This window comes from Aegilops tauschii, chromosome 2, assembly GCF_002575655.3.
Source record: "Aegilops tauschii subsp. strangulata cultivar AL8/78 chromosome 2, Aet v6.0, whole genome shotgun sequence".
Lineage (NCBI taxonomy): Eukaryota > Viridiplantae > Streptophyta > Magnoliopsida > Poales > Poaceae > Aegilops > Aegilops tauschii.
In genome coordinates, this window is record NC_053036.3 from 253,896,760 (window position 1) to 253,915,100 (window position 18,341).

Below are 18,341 nucleotides of genomic sequence, written 5' to 3' on the forward strand. Positions count from 1 at the left end.
AATAACTGCACATAGTTTTGCATCTCGACGCCACCGAAACATTCCATTTGGTGCCACCTGCAGCACATGGGTATATATTCAGCGGACCCGTACGGTTGAAAATTTCTTCAAACCACTCGAGCCCGCGCCCCATTGCTACCGCCCCCTAGGTCTCCGGATCATCGCCGTATTCGCCTATGTGCCTTCACCGCAGGTCTCTGTCGCCGTCAATGGGAATCTACACCGCCGTTGCCGCCATATAGGATCGTCGCCGAATTAGGTTACGAGTCGATCTCCTCGTGCTATCCCCTTCCAATTCTAAGCACAAGGATAATGCCATGTATCTTTCCATGTTTGAAATCATTCTATCCACTGAAAAGTTCCATTAGATTAGATTTCAAGAAAAAAATTAGGGTTAGGTTTCCGCCGAACTCATCTCGGACCGACTAAAATGAAACTTTCGGTACCACCAATTGGCTCTGGCCATTGCACTAAGTACAACTCGGTGCCGCCGAAATGTACTAATCAGTTAGACCGATAGTAGAATCTCTGTGAAACCCTAGCATCTCGGAGCCACCGAACCACTACTCGGTCTGACCGACTTGTGTGTTTAGACTCTGTTAATGCTTCGGTGTCACCGACATGTTCATATCGGTAGCTCCGAAATGCCTTCTGCAGAAAACTAAAACTAAAGTTTTGATTCAATTTTTTTGAAAAACCTTCTGCTTTTTGTGATGCTCATCCCCTCTGCCCATACCTATCTAATCACAGGGTCTGATTTGCAAGATGTCTGATTCAAGTGACAGCCAGAACAAGTCAGAGGAAGAGGTTAATCTCAGTGAGGGCACAAGCCCTAGTGGAAGGTATGATGAGGGCAGGAGAAGCACTCCAAGCAATCTGCCTAAAGCTGCCACAAGAACAAGGAAGAAGAGAACCTCAGAAAGTGAGGATGAGGACTTTGTTGCTCTTGAGGAAGTAACCTCAAGGAAGAAAGTGCTCCAGAAAGAGTGTGGCATAGTGATAACCCACAAGTATAGGGGCTCGCAACAATTTTTGAGGGTAGAGTATTCAACCCAAATTTATTGATTCGACACAAGGGGAGCCAAAGAATATTCTCAAGTATTAGCAGCTGAGTTGTCAATTCAACCACACCTAAAAGACTTAATATCTGCAACAAAGTATTTAGTAGCAAAGTGTTGGGGAACGTAGCATGCAATTTCAAAAAAATTCCTACGATCACACAAGATCTATCTAGGAGATGCATAGCAACGAGATGGGGAGGGTGTGTCCACGTATCCTCGTAGACCGAAAGCAGAAGTGTTAGGTTAACGCGGTTGATGCAGTCGAACGTCTTCACGATCCAACCGATCTTAGTACCGAACGTACGACACCTCCGAGTTCAGCACACGTTCAGCTCGATGACGTCCCTCAAACTCTTGATCGAGAAGAGGGTCGAGGGAGAGTTCCGTCAGCACGACGGCGTGGTGACAGTGATGGTGATGTGATCCGTGCAGGGCTTCGCCTAAGCACTACGACGCTATGACCGGAGGAGTAAACTGTGTAGAGGGGCACCGCACATGGCTAAGAGAACAATTGATGTGCTGTGGGGTACTCCCTGCCCCCGTATATAAAGGAGGGGAGGAGGAGGTGGCCGGCCAGGAGGCGCACACCATGGGGGGAGTCCTAATAGGACTCCACTCCTAGTAGGATTCTCCCCCCCTTTTTCCTTTCTTCACTGGAGGGAAAAGGAAGGAGAGGGAGAGGGAGAGGAAAGGGGGGCCGCGCCCCCTCCTCCTTGTCCTATTTGGACTCCCTAGGAGGGGGTGCACGCCACCCCCCCCGACCCCCACGGGCTTCCCTCTCTCTCCCTTAGGGCTCATGCAGGCCCAATATTTCCTCGGGGGTTCCGATAACCCCTCGGTACTCCGGTAAAATACCCGAACCACTCGAAACTATTCCGATGTCCGAATACTACCTTCCAATATATGAATCTTTACCTCTCGACCATTTCGAGACTCCTCGTCATGTCCGTGATCTCATCCGGGACTCTGAAAAAACTGCGGTCACCAAAACACATAACTCACAATACAAATCGTCAATGAATGTTAAGTGTGCGGACCCTACGGGTTCGAGAACTATGTAGACATGACCGAGACACATCTTCGATCAATAACCAACAGTGGAACCTGGATGCTCATATTGGTTCCTACATATTCTATGAAGATCTTTATTGGTCAAACCGCAATAACAACATACGTTATTCCCTTGTCATTGGTATGTTACTTTCCCGAGATTCGATTGTCGGTATCCTCATACCTAGTTCAATCTCATTACCGGCAAGTCTCTTTACTCGTTCCGTAATGCATCATCCCGTAACTAACTCATTAGTCACATTGCTTGCAAGGCTTATAGTGATGTGCATCACCGAGAGGGCCCGAAGATACCTCTCCGATACTCGGAGTGACAAATCCTAATCTCGATCTATGCCAACACAACAAACACCTTCGGAGACACCTCTAGGGCATCTTTATAATCACCCAGTTACGTTGTGACGTTTGATAGCACACAAGGTGTTCCTCCGGTATTCGGGAGTTGCATAATCTCATAGTCAGAGGAATGTGTATAAGTCATGAAGAAAGCAATAGCAATAAAACTTAATGATCATTATGCTAAGCTAATGGATGGGTCTTGTCCATCACATCACTCTCTAATGATGTAATCCCATTCATCAAATGACAACACATGTCTATGGTTAGGAAACTTAACCATCTTTGATTAATGGGCTACTGAAGTAGAGGCATACTTGGGACACTCTGTTTTGTCTATGTATTCACACATGTACTAAGTTTCCGGTTAATACAATTCTAGCATGAATAATAAACATTTATCATGATATAAGGAAATAAAAATAAAAACTTTATTATTGCCTCTAGGGCATATTTCCTTCAGTCTCCCACTTGCACTAGAGTCAATAATCTAGATTACATAGTAATGATTCTAATACCCATGGAGTCTTGGTGTTGATCATGTTTTGCTCGTGGAAGAGGCTAAGTCAATGGGTCTGCAACATTCAGATCCGTATGTATATTGCAAATCTCTATGTCTCCCTCCTTGACTTCATCGCAGATGTAATTGAAGCGTCTCTTGATGTGTTTGGTTCTCTTGTGAAATCCGGATTCCTTCGTCAAGGCAATTGCTCCAGTATGGTCACAAAAGATTTTCATTGGACCCGATGCACTAGGTATTACACATAGATCGGATATGAACTCCTTGATCCAGACTCCTTCATTTGCTACTTCCGAAGCAGCTATGTACTCCGCTTCACACGTAGATCCCGCCACGACGCTCTGCTTGGAACTACACCAACTTACATCTCCACCATTCAATATAAATACGTAACCGGTTCGCGACTTTGAGTCATCCGGATCAGTGACAAAGCTTGCATCGACGTAACCATTTACGACAAGCTCTTTGTCATCTCCATAAACGAGAAACATATCCTTAGTCCTTTTCAGGTATTTCAGGATGTTCTTGACGACTGTCCAGTGATCCACTCCTGGATTACTTTGGAACCGCCCTGCTAAACTTATAGCAAGGCACACATCAGGTCTGGTACACAACATTGGATACATGATAGAACCTACAGCTGAGGCATAGGGAATGACTTTAATTTTCTCTCTATCTTCTGCAGTGGTCGGGCATTGAGTCTGACTCAACTTCACACCTTGTAACACAGACAAGAACCCTTTCTTTTACTGATCCATTTTGAACTTCTTCAAAACTTTATCAAGGTATGTGCTTTGTTAAAGTCCAATTAAGCGTCTTGATCTATCTCTATAGATCTTGATGCCCAATATATAAGCAGCTTCACCGAGGTCTTTCATCGAAAAATTCTTATTCAAGTATCCTTTTATGCTATCCAGGAATTCTGTATTGTTTCCAATCAACAATATGCCATCCACATATAATATTAGAAATGCTACAGAGCTCCCACTCACTTTCTTGTCAATACAGGCTTCTCTAAAAGTCTGTATAAAACCATATGTTTTGATCACACTATCAAAGAGTATATTCCAACTGCGAGAGGCTTGCACCAGTCCATAAATGGATCGCTGGAGCTTGCACACTTTGTTAGCACCTTTAGGATCGACAAAACCTTCTGGTTGCATCATATACAACTCTTCTTTAAGATACCCATTTAGGAATGCAGTTTTGACATCCATTTACCAAATTTCATAATCATAAAATGCGGCAATTGCTAACATGACTCGGACAGACTTAAGCATCGCTATGCGTGAGAAGGTCTCATCGTAGTCAACTCCTTGAACTTGTCGAAAACCTTTCGCAACAAGTCAAGCTTTGTAGACTGTAACATTACCGTCAGCATCAGTCTTCCTCTTGAAGATCCATTTATTCTCTATGGCTTACCGATCATCGGGCAAGTCAACCAAAGTCCACACTTTGTTCTCATACATGGATCCCATCTCAGATTTCATGGCTTCAAGCCATTTCGCGGAATCTGGGCTTATCATCGCTTCCTCATTGTTCATAGGTTCGTCATGGTATAGTAACATGACTTCTAGAACAGGATTACGGTACCACTCTGGTTGACCTACGAGGTTCGGTAGTAACTTGATCTGATGTTTCATGATCATCATCATTAACTTCCTCACTAGTTGGTGTTGGCATCACTGAACTGATTTCTATGATGAGCCATTTTCCAATTCGAGAGAAGGTACAACTACCTCATCAAGTTCTACTTTCCTCCCACTCACTTATTTTGAGAGAAACTCCTTCTCTAGAAAGGATCCATTCTTAGCAACGAATATCTTGCCTTCGGATCTATGATAGAAGGTGTACCCAAGAGTTTCCTTTGCGTATCCTATGAAGATGCACTTCTCCGATTTGGGTTCGAGCTTATCAGGTTGAAGTTTTTTCACATAAGCATCGCAACCCCAAACTTTAAGAAACAATAGCCTAGGTTTCTTGCCAAACCACAGTTCGTATGGTGTCATCTCAACGGATTTAGATGGTGCCCTATTTAATGTGAATGTAGCAGTCTCTTAAGCATAACCCCAAAACGATAGCGGTAAATCGGTAAGAGACATCATAGATCACACCATATCTAATAAAGTACAATTATGACATTCGGACACACCATTACGCCGTGGTGTTCCAGGTGGCGTGAGCTGCGAAACAGTTCCACATTGTTTCCAATGAAGACCAAACTCATAACTCAAATATTCACCTCCACGATCAAATTGTAGAAACTTTATTTTCTTGTTACGATGATTCTCCTCTTCACTCTGAAATTCTTTGAACTTTTCAAATGTTTCAGACTTATGTTTCATTAAGTAGATATACCCATATCTGCTCAAATCATCTGTGAAGGTCAGAAAATAATGATACCCACCACGAGCCTCAACACTCATTGGACCGCATACATGAGTATGTATTATTTCCGATAAGTCAGTTGCTCGCTCCATTGTTCCGGAGAATGGAGTCTTAGTCATCTTGCCCATGAGGCATGGTTCGCAAGCATCAAGTGATTCATAATCAAGTGATTCCAAAAGCCCATCAGCATGGAGTTTCTTCACGCGCTTTACACAAATATGACCTAAATGGCAGTGCCACAAATAAGTTGCACTATCATTATTAACTTTGCATCTTTTGGCTTCAATATTATGAATATGTGTATCACTACGATCGAGATTCAACAAAAATAGACCACTCATCAAGGGTGCATGACCATAAAAGATATTACTCATATAAATAGAACAACCATTATTCTCTGATTTAAATGAATAACCGTCTCGCATCAAACAAGATCCAGATATAATGTTCATGCTCAACGCTGGCACCAAATAATAATTATTTAGGTCTAAAACTAATCCCGAAGGTAGATGTAGAGGTAGCATGCCGATGGCGATCACATCGACCTTGGAACCATTTCTGACGCGCATCGTCACCTTGTCCTTAGCCAATCTTCGTTTAATCCGTAGCCCCTGTTTCGTTTTGCAAATATGAGCAACAGAACCAGCATCAAATACCCAGGCGGTACTATGAGCATTAGTAAGGTACACATCAATAACATGTATATCAAATATACCTTTCACTTTGCCATCCTTCTTATCCGCCAAATACTTGAGGCAGTTCCGCTTCCAGTGACCAGTCCCTTTGAAGTAGAAGCACTCAGTTTCAGGCTTAGGTCCAGACTTGGGCTTCTTCCCTTAAGCATCAACTTGCTTGCTATTCTTCTTGAAGTTCCCCTTCTTCCCTTTTCCCTTTTTCTTGAAACTAGTGGTCTTGTTAACCATCAACACTTGATGCTCCTTCTTGATTTCTACCTCCGCAGCCTTTAGCATCGCGAAGAGCTTGAGAATTGTATTTTCCATCCCTTGCATGTTATATTTCATCACGAAGCCTTTATAGCTTGGTGGCAGTGATTGAAGAACTCTGTCAATGACACTATCATTAGGAAGATTAACTCCCAGTTGAGTCAAGTGGTTATGGTACCCAGACATTCTGAGCATGTGTTCACTGACAGAACTATTCTCCTCCATCTTGAAGCTATAGAACTTGTTGGAGACTTCATATCTCTCAACTCGGGCATTTGCTTGAAATATTAACTTTTTTTTTGAAAGCTCACTGACAGTAGGAGAGGCTCCTACTGACTTTTAAATTAATGCAACACCAGGATCAGGGGAGGTGTGGCCCCATAATTACAAGGTAGAGAGCTGAGTATTAATATACATACTTTTTAGAGCAAAGAGGTGTCAAAACCTACTAGAAAGAATCAGACTAGGGGGGTAGAAGTCAGATAGCGGCCACCAATCCTCTGATGAAGGGGTGGAGAGAGTTTCTGGTGCGGTGTACCACCAATCCTTTGAAATATTAACTTCAACTCCTGGAACATCACATATGCTCCATGACGTTCAAAACGTCTATGAAGTCCCGATTCTAAGCCGTAAAGCATGGCACACTGAACTATCGAGTATTCATCAGCTTTAGTCTGCTAGACGTTCATAACGTCCGGAGTTGCTCCTACAGCAGGCCTTGCACCTAGCGGTGCTTCCAGGACGTAATTCTTCTGTGTAGCAATGAGGATAATCCTCAAGTTACAGACCCAGTTTGTGTAGTTGCTACCATCATCTTTCAACTTAGCTTTCTCTAGGAACGCATTAAAATTCAAGGGAATGGTAGCACGGGCCATTGATCTACAACAACATAGATATGCAAAAACTATCAGGACTAAGTTCATGATAAATTAAAGTTCAATTTAATCATATTACTTAAGAACTCCCACTTAGATAGACATCCCTCTAGTCATGTAAATGATCACGTGATCCATATCAACTAAACCATGTCCGATCATCATGTGAGATGGAGTAGTTTTCAATGGTGAACATCTCTATCTTCATCATATCTACTATATGATTCACGTTCGACCTTTCAGTCTCAATGTTCTGAGGCCATATCTGCATATGCTAGGCTCGTCAAGTTTGACCCGAGTATTCTGCACGTGCAAAACTGGCTTCCACCCGTTGTATGTGAACGCAGAGCTTATCACACCCAATCATCACGTGGTGTCTCGGCATGACAAACTATAGCAACAGTGCATACTCAGGGAGAACACTTATACCTTGAAATTTAGTGAGGAATCATCTTATAATGCTACCGCCGTACTAAGAAAAATAAGATGCATAAAAGATAAACAACACATGCAATCAAAATATGTGACATGATATGGCCATCATCATCTTGTGCCTTTGATCTCCATCTCCAAATCACAGTCATGATCTCCATCGTCACGGCTTGACACCTTGATCTCCATCGTAGTGTCATTGTCGTCTCGCCAACTATTGCTTCCACGACTATTGCTACCGCATAGTGATATATTAAAGCAATTACATGGCGATTGCATTTCATACAATAAAGCGACAACCATAAGGCTCCTGCCAGCTGCCGATAACTTTTACAAACATGATCATATCATACAAAAATTTATATCTCATCACGTCTTGACCATATCATATCACAGCATGCCCTCCAAAAACAAGTTAGACATCCTCTACTTTGTTGTTGCATGTTTTACGTGGCTGCTACGGGCTTCTAGCAAGAACCGTTCTTACCTACGCATCAAAACCACAATGATTTTTCGTCAAGTGTGCTGTTTGAACCTTCAACAAGATCCTGCCGTAGTCAAATTCGATTCAACTAAAGTTGGAGAAACAAACACCCGCCAGCCACCTACGTGCAAAGCATGTCGGTAGAACCGGTCTAATGAACGTGGTCATGTAATGTTGGTCCGGGCCGCTTCATCCAACAATACCGCCGAATCAAAATAAGACGTTGGTGGTAAGCAGTATGACTATTATCGTGCACAACTCTTTGTGTTCTACTCGTGCATATCATCTACGCATAGACCTGGCTCGGATGCCATTGTTGGGGAACGTAGCATGCAATTTCAAAAGAAATTCCTACGATCACGCAAGATCTATCTAGGAGATGCATAGCAACGAGAGGGGGAGAGTGTGTCTACGTACCCTCGTAGGCCGAAAGCGGAAGCGTTAGGTTAACGCGGTTGATGTAGTCGAACGTCTTCACGATCCAACCGATCTTAGTACCGAACATGCGGCACCTCCGAGTTCAACACACGTTCAGCTCGATGACGTCCCTGGAACTCTTGATCCAGCAGAGGGTCGAGGGAGAGTTCCGTCAACACGACGGCATGGTGACGGTGATGGTGATGTGATCCGTCCAGGGCTTCGCCTAAGCACTACGACACTATGACTGGAGGAGTAAACCATGGAGGGGGTCACCGCACACGGTTAAGAGAACAATTGATGTGCTATGGGGTGCCCCTGCCCCCGTATATAAAGGAGGGGAGGAGGAGGCCGCTGGCTAGGAGGCATGCGCCATGGGGGGAGTCCTACTAGGACTCCACTCCTAGTAGGATTCCCCCCCTTTTCCTTTCTTCACCAGAGGGAAAAGGAAGGAGAGGGAGAGGGAGAGGAAAGGGGGGCTGCGCCCCCTCCTCCTTGTCCTATTCGGATCTCTAGGAGGGGGGCGTGTGCCCCCCCCCGCAGGATTCACTCTCTCTCCCTTAGGGCCCATGTAGGCCCAATATTTCCCCGGGGGGGTTCCGGTAACCCCTTGGTACTCCATAAAATACCCGAACCACTCGAAACCATTCCGATGTCCGAATACTACCTTCCAATATATGAATCTTTACCTCTCGACCATTTCGGGACTCCTCGTCATGCCCGTGATCTCATCCGGGACTCCGAACACACTTCGGTCACCAAAAAACACATAACTCATAATACAAATCGTCATCGAACGTTAAGTGTGCGGACCCTACGGGTTCGATAACTATGTAGACATGACCGAGACACATCTCCGGTCAATAACCAATAGCGGAACCTGGATGCTCATATTGGTTCCTACATATTCTACAAAGATCTTTATCGGTCAAACCGCAATGACAACATACGTTATTCCCTTTGTCATCGGTATGTTACTTGCCCGAGATTCGATCGTCGGTATCCTCATACCTAGTTCAATCTCGTTACTGGTAAGTCTCTTTACTCATTCCGTAATGCATCATCCCGTAACTAACTCATTAGTCACATTGCTTGCAAGGCTTATAGTGATGTGCATTACCGAGAGGGCCCAGAGATACCTCTCCGATACTCGGAGTGACAAATCCTAATCTCGATCAATGCCAACCCAAAAACCACCTCCGGAGACACCTGTAGAGCATCTTTATAATCACCCAGTTACGTTGTGACGTTTGATAGCACACAAGGTGTTCCTTTTGTATTCGGGAGTTGCATAATCTCATAGTCAGAGGAATATGTATAAGTCATGAAGAAAGCAATAGCAATAAAACTTAACGATCATTATGCTAAGCTTAAAGATGGGTCTTGTCCATCACATCATTCTCTAATGATGTGATCCCATTCATCAAATGACAACACATGTCTATGGTTAGGAAACTTAAACATCTTTGATTAGCGGGCTAGTCAAATAGAGGCATACTAGGGACACTCTGTTTTGTCTATGTATTCACACATGTACTAAGTTTCTGGTAAATACAATTCTAGCATGAATAATAAACATTTATCATGATATAAGGAAATATAAATAACGACTTTATTATTTCCTCTAGGGCATATTTCCTTCACAAAGTAGTATGGAAGTAATGGTAAGGGTGGCAAAAGTAACAGTAGTAGTTTTGTAGCAATTGTAACAGTAGCAACAACAAAGTAACGTAGCAAAGATCAATATGTGAAAAGCTCGTAGGCAATGGATCAATGATGGATAATTATGTCAGATGGCATTCATCATGCAATAGTTATAAACTAGGGGGACACACAACTAGCTCCAATTCATCAATATAATGTAGGCATGTATTCCGAATATAGTCATACGTGCTTATGGAAAATAATTTGCATAACATCTTTTGTCCTACCCTCCCGTGGCAGCGGGATCCTAATGGAAACTAAGGGATATTAAGGTCTCCTTTTAGTAGAGAACCGGACCAAAGCATCAACACTTAGTGAACACATGAACTCCTCAAACTACGGTAATCACCGAAAAGAATCCCAATTATTGTCACCTTGGGGTATGCGAATCATAACTCGTAATAGGTGTCTAAAACTTCCAAGATAGGATCAAGAACACAAATATATTCATGAAAACATAATAGGTTCAGATCTGAAATCATGGCACTCGGGCCCTTGTGACAAGCATTAAGCATAGCAAAGTCATGGCAACATAAATCTTAGAATTAGTGGATACTAGGGATTAATCCCTAACAAATCTAACTCGATTACATGATAAATCTCATGCAACCTATCACCGTCCAGCAAGCCTACGATTGAATTACTCACGCACAGTGGTGAGCATCATGAAATTGGTGGTGGAGGAAGGTTGGTGATGATGATGGTGACGGATTCCCCTCTCCCGAGCCGCAAACGGACTCCAGATCTACCCTCACGATGAAGAACAGGAGGTGGCGGCGGCTCCGTATCGTAAAACGTGATGAATCCTTCTCTCTGATTTTCTCCCCGAATGTGAATATATGGAGTTGGAGTTGAGGTCGGTGGAGGTCCAGGGGACCCACAAGGCAGGGGGCGCGCCCTAGGGGGGCGCCCTCCACCATTGTGGATAACCGGTGGATCCCCTCTGGTTGATTCTTTCGCCAACATTTTTTAATTTATTCCAAAAATTATTCTTCGTAAAGTTTCAGGTCATTCCGATAACTTTTATTTCTGCACAAAAATAACACCAAGGCAATTCTGCTGAAAACAACACCAGTCTGGGTTAGTTCCATTCAAATCATGCAAATTAGAGTCCAAAACAATGGCAAAAGAGTTTGGAAAAGTAGATACGATGGAGATGTATCAACTGCCCCAAGATTAAACCATTGCTTGTCCTCAAGCAATTCAGTTGACAAACTAAAAGTGATAAAGAAAACTTTTACAAACTCTGTTTGATCTTGTTGTTGCAAATATGTAAAGCAAGCATTCAGGTTTTCAGCAAAGATTATGATCTAACCATATTCTCAATAACATTTAGGTCTCACATTTACTCATATCAATGGCATAATCAGCTAGAGAGTAATAATAAAAAATCTCGAATGACAACACTTTTTCAAAACAATCATGATATGATATAACAAGATGGTATCTCGCGAGCCCTTGCTGAGACCGCAAAACATAAATGCAGAGCACCCCTGAAGATCAAGGACTGACTAGACATTGTAATTCATGGGAAAAGAGATCCAGTCATAGTCATAGTCAATATCAATTAATAACAACGCATACAAATGAAAGTAGTGCTCTGTAACTGGTGCTTTTTATAAGAGGATGATGAATCAGCAATAAAAGTAAATAGATAGGCCCTTCACAGAGGGAAGCAGGCATTTGCAGAGGTGCCAGAGCTTGAGCTTTTTGAAACAGAGATGAATAATATTTTGAGCGTATGCTTTTATTGTCAACATAACAACCAAGAGATCTCGGTATCTTCCAAGCTAGATGCATTATAGGCGGTTCCAAAACAGAATGGTAAAATTTCTACCCCCTCCACCAACAAGCACGTTCCATGGCTGGTCCGAAACAATGGGTACCGTCCAGACAAACAACAGTCCCGGGGAGTTTGTTTGAAGTTATATTTTGATTTTATTTGAGCATGGAACTAGGCATCCCGAATACCAGCCATTTTCTCGTGAATGACAAGTGAATCAACACTCATCGTGAGAATAACCCACCTAGCATGGAAGATACTGACATCCCCCAGTCGCGACATTAGCGACTCAGGCATACAAAACAGATTATTATTTGAAGGTTTAGAGTTTGGCACATGCAAATTTACTTGGAACGGCAGGTAAATACCGCATATAGGTAGGTATGGTGGACTCATATGGAACAACTTTGGGTTTATGGAAGTGGATGCACAAGCAGTATTCCCGCTTAGTACAAGTGAAGGCTAGCAAAAGATTGGGGAGCGACTAACTAGAGAGCAACAACAGTCATAAACATGCCTTGAGATTAACCAACATTGAGTGCAAGCATGAGTACGATATAAATCACCATGAACATAAATATCGTGGAGGCTATGTTGATTTTGATTCAACTACATGCGTGAACATGTGCCAAGTCAAGCCACTCAAATCATTCAAAGGAGGATACCATTCTATCATACTACATCACAACCATTTTAAAAGCATGTTGGCATGCAAGGTAAACCATTATAAACTCCTAGCTGATTAAGCATGGTATCAGTGACTATAATCTCTAATTGTCATTGCAAACATGTTTCATTCATAATGGGCTGAATCAAGAACGATGAACTAACCATATTTGCAAAAACAAAATAGGTTGAGTTCATACCAGCTTTTTCTCATCTCAATCATTTCATCATATGTCGTCATTATTGCCTTTCACTTGCACGACCGAACGGTGTGGATAATAATAAGAGTGCAAGTGCATAGGACTAAGCTGGAATCTGCAAACATTTATTCGAAGGAGAAGACAACGTAATATGGGCTCTATGTTAGATCAACAATAATGCATATGAGAGCCACTCCACATTTTCATCGTGGTCTTCTCCTCTTGACATTAAGAAAGGAAACGGAATTTCAAAGAAACACACCAAAATGTTTTTGGAGATTTTGTTTTTCCTAAGAAAGTAAAACAAGAACGAGAAAAAAACTATTTACAAGGGAAAGCTCCCAACAAGCAAAAAGAAGGACGAGAAATCTTTTTGAGTTTTGTTTAATACTACTACTAAACAAGGAAAGGAAAACTAAAAAGAAACTACAACTAATATTTTTGGATTTTCTCAAAGTTTTTCAAACACACGATAAGAAGCGGGAAAAAGACAATAAACTAGCATGGATAATACAACCCAAAAGCATGAACACCGACAACTGGAATGAGTGTGTGACATGAATGTAATGTCGGTGAGAAATACGTACTCTCCCAAGCTTAGGATTTTGGCCTAAGTTGGTCTATGGCCACGGCTGGCCTGGCGGATATCCAAAGTTGTAGTCGGGGTCGTACTGGGATGCGGCAGCTACTGCCCGAAGGGCTGCAGCATGGAGGCGAGCGGCCTCCACCTCTCTCTCATACTTGTTTGCCTCCTCCCTAGTTATAAAATATTTGCCTTTTACCTGAAAGTTAAAGAAGGCAGGAGCAGGAAGGGTAATGTGGACAGCGTGCTACCGGTCAAAGATTAGTCGGTATAGGAGGGACTATTCGTTCCTCACAAGAAACTCGTAGCGTACCAAAGCATTATAATCAAGGAAAGCAGGCTGTAAGTCAATGTCATTCCCCTTTATGGGTACCCCGAGATAATTAGCTAAGCGGGTGGCATAAATCCCACCAAAGAAATCTCCATCCTTAGCATTAAGGTGTAACCTCCTTGCAATAATAGCCCCCAAGTTATATCGTTTATCACCCGTTATCGCACACTTGAGGACACTAAGATCCAATGCACAAAGGTGGCTATGATCATGTTTACCATTAATGCATATTCCTATAAAGAGAGCAAAATAATGTATGGCAGGAAAATGAATGCTCCCCATGGAAGCTTGTGTAATATTTCTAGTTCCTCCCACAGTAATGCTAGCAAGGAAATCATTATACTCAGTTTTGCGAGGCTCACTAAGAATGTCCCCTAGTGGAATTTTGCATGCATCACTAAAATCTTCAAGGTCCATGGTATACAATTTATCATATAGATCAAATAAGACAGTATGAGTATTGACGACACTTACATGAAACAAAGCCCTCAAGTTCAACATTTTGTACGTACACATCAAATCCTCCTTCAAACCTGCATGAACCATGAATTGATCCGACGGCCATTCGCAAGGACATACTTGAGCTTCCCTTGGTGGTTCAAGATCCGGTTCATGTATCGCGAGCCTTGGGGGTTGCTTCCTTGAGGAACCAACTTGGTAAATTTTTGTAAACATTTTTCTTCCTCTAAAAAATTTATGAAATTTTTAGTGACTCAAAATAAAAGTGAACCAAACTCAACAAGATTGATATCAACTACTCCTACAAGTGCCTAGAGGCTATATCATGCATCAAAACTACTTTGGGCCATATAAATTTGACATGCAAGCTCAAGAACAAGGTCACCACAGCAGTAGAAATTTGCAATAAATAAAGCACTAGAACAAAAACTAATTGGACCATTGGAGGAGTCGCATACCGAAGAACAATCCCTCAAAACAGTTTCGCAAATGGAGCTTCAGCAAGATGAGCTGGAACACGGGTTTGAGCAACGGGATGATTTTTTCTGGAGGAAGACGAAGTGGGTGGGTGCTGGAATACGTGAGGGGGGCCAACGTGGAACCCACATGGCAGGGGGCACACCCTCCACCCTTGTGGTCCACTGGTGCAGCCCCCAGGTGTGTTCTCAGTGCCAAAAATTCTTCAATATTCTATACAAAATTATACTAAATTTTCAGGGCATTTGGAGAACTTTTATTTTTTGGGACATTTTGTATTGCACGGATAATTCAGAAAACAAACGAGTAATACAATTTTTGCTTTATTTATTCCAAATAATAGAAGGTAAAAGGTAGGTACAGAAAGTTGTGCTTTCTAAATTCATCGATCTCATGTCCATCAAAAGGAATCCGTTAACAAGGTTGATCAAGTCTTATTAACAAACTTCTTCCGAATGACATGAAACCGGAGAATTTTCGAATAACACTAGGTTACCTCAATGGGGATCTGCACATCCACAACAATAAGAATATCATATTTCTTTTTGAGGGTAGGAAGAGGGAATTCAAAACCTCCAATAGTAATAGTTGAAATCTTTCCAATAGAATTGATACTATGAACTTGGGGTTGTTTCTTTGGAAAGTGTACCGTATGCTCATTACCATTAACATGAAAAGTGACATTGCCTTTGTTGCAATCAATAACAGCCCCTGCAGTATTCAAAAAGGGTCAACCATGGATGATTGACTGTCAGATTCCGGGCTCCGCAGACCCTTGAGAGGTTCGAAACTCTGTGGTGCGTGCGAAGAACTCAACCTCCTCAATCTGCCTACTCGCCAATCCCACGGCCAAGCTCGACGAACGGGAAGGAAATGGGACACATCAGTTTACCCAGGTTCGGGACACCTTGCGGTGTAAAACCCTACTCCTGCTTTGTGGTGGATAGGCCTCAATGGGGTGAGGGTGAACTAGTACAGTGAAAGAATGACCTTAGGAGGTGTGTTCTTGAGCTGGTGTGGGAGAGGATGATCTGAATGATCCCTCCTCTTCTATGGTGATGGTTAGGTCCTATTTATAGTGGCCTTGGTCCTCTTCCCCCAAAATGGAGACGGGAAGGGATCCCACAACGGCCAAATTCGAAGGGAGATAACTAGTACATCTTATCTTGACAAAAGTAGTCTTCGCCTGCAAAGCCTCTGGTCGTGACGCCATGGTGGGCTCGACGATGACCTCCATCCTGCCGTCCTGGAGGTCTTGGTCTTGTTGCATGTCAATGGAAACCTGTGGCTGATTCCTCGGGACTCTGCGCCTGCGCCTGCTTCTTTAGCACCAATCTATTGCACTGCGCTTGTTGTCGCCCGCCTGACATTGGTCATCATGGCTCATGTCATCTGAACCGCGCCAGGTGAGGCTTGATTAGATATCTCCGCTCCTCAGGAGCCAGCTTGAGGAGGCTGCTCCTCCTGGAGGTCCTGGTGTCATCCGCCTTGCGAGGCTTGGCCCCTTGAGAGGTTCTTGAGTTGTTGATGCTAAAGGTGGGCCATACTAGGCCGTCAATGGAGCCACGCCGTGGGCCGCAGGCAGGTAAGTCTGGGTACACCCGTTCCTAGGACGCCGACAGTAGCCCCCGGGCCCAAGGCGCACTTGGACTTGGCTTCGCTGCGAAGCCAAAGGGCAAGTGTGGAGCACCGCAGGCCCTAACCGCCTGCTGCCTCGGTTGACCGGTGGCCCTTGACGGGACGTGGGCGCCCCCACTTCCCCATGCAGCCTTGATATCCGCCAGGCTTGGCGGCCACCCGTTGCTAGCGCCGCTCTATCTTCATCGCTTGCCGTGCTCGCCCTTGACACGTCCTCTTTCCTTCGAATTTGCAACCTTCCTCCAAGATTCAGCGCCAGTGCCTATCCTTCCTTTCCGCCATGGCCCCGAGGTCGAAGAAGAAGGGAAAGGCCTGCGCTCCCACCAAATCTCGACTGGTCATGTAACCCGCCCTCGAGCAGTCGATGGTGATCAACCAGGAGGGATTGGACAAGGTCCGGCCAGCCCTTGCCACCGATTCCAACGAGTGGAGGGCGACGACGGTTTGGCCTGCTTCCCGGGCCATGGTCGACATGGAAGCCACCGAGATCCCCCTCCATCTTCACGCTCTCTTGGCCGTCTTGGTCCCCCCTTTCTCTGATTTCTCCAATGCCATCATCTTGCATTACCAGATCCAAGCGCTGCATCTGGACCCCCGGTCCATCATCCTCCTTGTTGTCTTCGCCTTCCTGTGCGAGGCCATGGTGGGCATTGCCCCGTCCGTCACCTTGTTCCGCCATTTCTTCTCGCTTCACCTGGTCGATGACCGCCAGCGCTCCGGATGCGTGGCCTTCCAAGCCATGGCGGTGACAGCTGGGTCAGGCATCAACTTCATGCTCCGCCCTGATACGAGAGGATTCCGGAAGCAGTGGGTGTATGTGGGCGCCGGCACACTCAGGCCCCTGCTCCTGCTCCCGCGAGTACCGGGGGCGCCCAGCTCTGGCTGGGGGCACGTGAGGCTTGTCGACCGTTGGCTTGCCCATGTCTGGTCTAGGCAGGCCAAGTTGAAGAAGGTCGGGGTGACGATGTCGATGGTGGTGAAGGAGTTCGTCCGGTGGCGCATTGCTCCGCTCCAGCGTCATTCTCGCCCAATGTGGGCCCTTACCGGCAGCAAGGACCCCATGAGGCTCCAGGTGCCTACGCTTCCTTCCAAGACGCTGCGCGCGATGCTCGAGCTTCGGACAGGCGACTCAGCGGCAGCTGCACTTCCAGAGGAGGGATGCCTCCTGTACCAATGCTCGAACAAGGAGGACTTCGTGAGGCAGATGCCCCTTTTTGACGAGTGGGGGCTACGCCTGGAGGGCCTTGAAGGGCCTCGCGAGAATCCCATCTTCATGGCTCCTTTGCTCGTCGATCCTGCGGCTCGCGCCCCGGACGTGGATGCAGGGGGGCGAACGCCACCGGGTACCGCTGGGGCGACTACTGGGGAGAGGGTGTCGTCAGGAGCTCCCGAGGTAGCCGCTCCTGAAGCTTTGGCGAGCGCTCTTGAGGGAGCCATAGGAGACCTGGTGCGACCCGACGCTCCTGAGGCGGTTGCCCCCGAAGCTCGGGCGAGTGGTCACTAGGTGGCGGCTAGCGGGCAAGTGCGGCATGGTGTTCCTAAGGCTGCCGCCCAAGAAGCCCCATCAAGTGCCCCAGCTGCTGAGAGTCACACCCGAACCTCGGCCAGCTTCGCCTGAACCTTGAAGCACTCCGCAAGAGGCAAGGGCCTCCGAGCTGCAGTGGTGATGCCTACCGGCTGCTGAAGCAAAGGAAGTACATAGCCATAAACGAGTAAGTACCTTATCTTCGTGATTTCCCGCGTGTCACGTCCTTTCCTGACCATGGCTCCTCAGGTTCCCTTCGGCTACGGCGGCGAAACCTCCTGGGAAGCTACCCCCAGAAGTCCTTGGCCCGCTCTTGATTCCGCGCCGCCTGCACCATACACCCACGCGAGGTACATGGCCAGCCCGAGAGGTGGATGCGCTGCTGGGGGGCCGTGAGCCTGTGCTTCCACCATCCTTCCTTCGCAGTCGGGCATGGGGTGTAGGAGGCGT